Source organism: Lygodium microphyllum, chromosome 19, assembly GCF_053477565.2.
Source record: "Lygodium microphyllum isolate KBCC chromosome 19, Lygodium_microphyllum_v1.1.10, whole genome shotgun sequence".
Lineage (NCBI taxonomy): Eukaryota > Viridiplantae > Streptophyta > Polypodiopsida > Schizaeales > Lygodiaceae > Lygodium > Lygodium microphyllum.
This window is the reverse complement of record NC_141153.1, coordinates 73,912,595-73,917,161: the sequence shown is the minus strand read 5'-3', so window position 1 is coordinate 73,917,161 and position 4,567 is coordinate 73,912,595.

The following is a 4,567-nucleotide window of genomic DNA, read 5'->3' as shown; positions in this document are numbered from 1 at the left end:
AGGTTTATGGATTGAAATTTTTACAGAGTATTATCATTCTCAGCCTTCCAAACCCCCAAAAAAATTTATCCCTCTTGTAAGGATAAAAGCCTCATTATATGATGAAATTTTTATATTTTAAAAAAGAGAAAAAATAAAAAATACATGCACAACAAGTGTACCACACCTAGAGATCCTCAAGTTAGGTATGTTTGGTGGCCTCAATCAATTGGCTTCATTCCTATCCCCTTAGCCATTCTACACATTCCCCACACTTTCTCAAGGCGCATCAAGGGTAAGATATACCTAAGAAGCCTCTATTATGTGGTTAGGCTATCGCCTTGAGTCACTTGCACTTTCCTTTCTCAATTTCACTTTAGTGTCATCACAATTAATGACAAAAGCAAGGTGAACACCATATTGGGGAATAAGGAAATTTCCCTTAAGTTTGGGACACATGGTCAAATCTTTGGATTTGTCATAACTTGAACGCTATAACTCACATTATATGGTTTTGAGAAACTTATGGACGTGTTATCCGAGTGCCATCCTTTTAGCATTTAAAAAATGGGAATTGGGAGATTCCCAAACTCACTAATATTGTGTTGGTGGAAAAACACTAAAAGGAGGAACCATTCTCCTTAATCATGCTTGGACAATTGGACCAAGAACTCCTACTAGGTAAGGACTTCTATAGCCAAAGCTATTGGAAACCATATATTTTTTCATCTTACTATATTTTTTTCCTTCAGTACTGTATACTCGAGTGTGTAAAAAGAAGGGAGCTGAGCATATTGTGACCTAAGGAGAATAAGGCATCGGCCTCTGGCCTTAGGTCCTATCTCGGTACCCAAGAACCTACCAAGCTCTTGCAAGGCAATATTAAATCCTTTTTCTTCCACTCACTTTTTTTTTCTCCAACCATCCTTATATATTTTTTCTCTCGCTAAATACCACCCCCAAGAAGATAAGGCATCAAACTCATCCGTAGGAACCTACTAGGCCTTCACAAGGTAATAAACATCTACTCTTAGAAAATTTCTTTCTTTATTTTCTTATTTTAGGAACCCCTTTTTACACACCTCTGTATTTTTCTTATTTTAGGTGTTAACCCCAATGCAAGTTAAGGAAAAAGAAAGCCAAAAAAAAACCAAGAAAATTCAAAAATGTGGACCCAACGGAGGAAATAAGAGAAGAAAAGGCAAAAGGCACAAAGGCAACATCAAAGAAGGCAAAGGGAAAATGCGCATTTTAAAATGCAAAGGTGTCCCCAAATTTTGTAATAGAGCACCAAGCTCCCTCCTGTGCAAATTGTAAAGAGTAGATGGGGATATGTGAAGGGATAATGTAAATAGAAGGGAATAGGAAAAGAGGACCTTGGCAAGATGCCTAGTCATGTAAAAAGGAGATGGGTGCCCAAAGGGATAAGGGCATATATAAAAACCAAAAATTGAATGGAAGAGCTCATTCTTGGTGTGACTAAAGTGGCTCTCTTCTTCTCTTCTCCTTGCTTCAAATCGAGCATCAAAGTAGGGTTTCATACCTAAACCAGTGCTTGATGTAGGTAGGAGATTTGGGAGTTTAATCCTCAAAGAAAGTAAGTATTTTGAGTTTTTAATGAGTAGGCAAGTAGGTTAATTCATTTCAATATTTGAGTTGTGATTTTTGTTGCATTTATAGTAGGATAGGATCAAGAAATCAAAGCAAATCATTTTAGGTTTGGTGTTGTAAACATGCCCAAAACAAGGCAAAAACAAAGAAAAAAATGGGTTGAAATCCATTGACAAGGCAAGAGCATGACCGAGGCAACACTTGGCCACTAGATCGGGGGTTTAAGACCCAAGGGGAGGGGGGTGAAGGCTCATTTGCATTTGCAGCACACACACACACACACACAGGTTTTCTTGCAGATGCGGGAGACAAAAAAATCTCTACAATCATTTTGCGAGTGAGCATCATCCTTGCTCCAGGTGAGTTACACTAGTCCCCAAGGTGTAGGAGCTTAGTCCAGGTAGTGTCAGTAGGATTAGAAAGCATTAAATAAGCAAATTGTCATATTTTCATCCTTCCTGGTGAAAAAATCTGCCACACTTGACCTTTGTCCAAGTCTGGGACTCGGACGGTGCCAGTTGAAGGGGAGCTTCGAGCTCTACCCCGAGACCTATGGACCACTTATTGCTCAAGTTTTTCGAACCGAGCGGCCATGGCTACCTCTCACATAACCGATGCGCAATGCCTACCTTACGGGTGTAGTGAGCTTACCTTGATGCTCGATCGAGTACCCTCCTCTTTCTTGCACACCGATAGCTCCAGGATCCTTGAGGCAAGCTCAAGCAACCTCAATCCCTCTCCCATGAGCTTCATCCTCCATAGCCACGCGTGAGACAAGAGAAGAGAAGAGAGGAGGGGAAGATGAAGAGAGAAGATGGAGAGCTTCTTCTCCAAGATCCCTCACTCTCACACAATCACTCCCTCACTCCCTCACGCTCTCTCAATCCCTCTCTCAAGCACAAGCAAGAAGGCAAGAAACAAGAGAAGAAGGAGCTTTGGCCACATACAAGAATGAGCTTCTCATTCACTTTTCAACTTTATATACATGCCCTAGTTTTCATGGGTGGTCATCCCCTTTTTTACATGGCCGGCCATTAGCCCTAGGCCCATTTCTCATTTCCCACCGTTCTAGTCTATCCTATTCCCAACTAATGCATACAATTTGTACAAGAATGAGCCTGGCACTCTCTTACAAGGATTCGAGAGTGTTTTCACACTTAATGGTGCGCTTTTTACTCTTTTACTTTCCTTGGGCGACTCTAAGACTTCCTGAGGGTTGTGCCCGTGCTTTTAATTTTTTCAGGGTCTGGTTACCTGTTAAGGTGCCTTTTTCTTCTTTTTGTCCTGCGCCCTTTGCTATTTCCTTTTTTCCATTTCCCGCTCCTCTGTGCTATGGTAAACATTACCCCCCTCCTAGCCAAGTGCCAGTCCCATGGCACTGTGGTGGGAGGTAGTGGGATAGATGATGCTGTTGCGAGGTGGAAGTGGTGGGTAGATGACACTGATGCTTGTGAATGGGAAGTGATGGAGTTTGATGACGATGACCAGGAGAGATTCCGGCATGCTTTAGGCTCCATGAAGATACTCGGCATCTTTCATACTATTGTGGTGCCCCTTAGGTAGCCGGTAGTCCTTTGAGTATCCGAAATGCTTGAAGCAATAAGCAATCCCTTAGAAGGATGGTATTGGAGGGATTTATTCTAGAGAAACCCCCCGAACGTTGTTTGCCTTGAAAATCCATGGCTTTGGTTGAAGATCCTTGTCTTTGAGTAGAAGGTCTTCAGTTTTGAGTTGAAGGTCTTCAGGCTTGTGGAATCAATAAGCGATCCGTAGATCTTGAGCCGTTGGGCATGGATCATTGGACGATGAGGTTCCAAGATCTATGCCAATGGCAGATCCATCACTGGGGTTTCCTTCTGCTTGATTTGGTTCAGTCATGGCAGCCAATTCTTGAAACACGAACATAACCTGCAAGAAGAGTTGTGCACTTCCTAGGGGGTGTGTCTGTCTCACTGTGTAGTGCATGGTGCCCGTGCCAGTGGAACTGGGAGATGGGTCTAACCTTGGGCAAGCCCTTGGTAATGTCCCACACTTGAGGACCCAGTTCGTGCATCGTTGGAGGTGCGGTGCAAAACTTAGGGTGACAGGTCTGAAAGTCCTGCCCTTGATGTGCCCTAAGTGTGAAGTGGGGGGAGGGGGGGGGAGCTAGAGAGAACCCTAGATGCAGTGAGTGTGGTGCACAATAACAATGAAGGGAGACTGCAAGCACATGTGAAGTGTCCTCCTTGTTAACCTGCTTAGTAGTAGATTCATCTTTCAGCTTTGCTATTTTTGCTCTTGTCTTGCTCTCCAGTCACCTTGTCTTTGGTTCCTTGTGGCTTTTAAAAAAAATAATAATAAGAATGAGAGAGGGAGTACAATTGGCAAGGCATATCACACCCATTTAATCACGGGGTGGTTGCAGGCATTGAGATAAGAATGCGCGACTTTGTAGGTATTCTTTAATATCGGCTTTAGCTCTCAGAGGAGTGGTTGACAAGAAAGGGTGATTACACCTTGCAAAGTGGGTGTCACTCATATTTTCTAAGAGCTCTAGACAGAAGGAAGGAAGGAGAGTAGCCCGCATCATTAACCTAGTCATAGCTCTACTATTCCTAGGTTGATATCAAAGAAGAGTGGCGGGAGATGGGCTTCCTTTGTTGCGGGTTTTTGGAGTAGCAGGAATTTGATAAGTCGGAGGTAATTACAAGTGGTCAAAAACGCTAGATCTGGGCAGGAAGAGAAGTCTACAAGAAAACGGTTTATAGAAGGAAGTATATCCTCTAACCTAAACACTAAGCATTTCTCAGGGCTCCTAGCATTTACATTATATATTTTTGGGAAGTCATAATCCCCATGCAAGTCTCTATCATAGTCCACTCCATGCCTACGGGGGTAGGGCATGTAGATAGGATCATTGCGCTCTTCGGGGAGTGAACTACAAAAGGTGGTCCATGCATCAAAATTGGTGTCCCAAATCCTCCTCCGCCATTTCAGC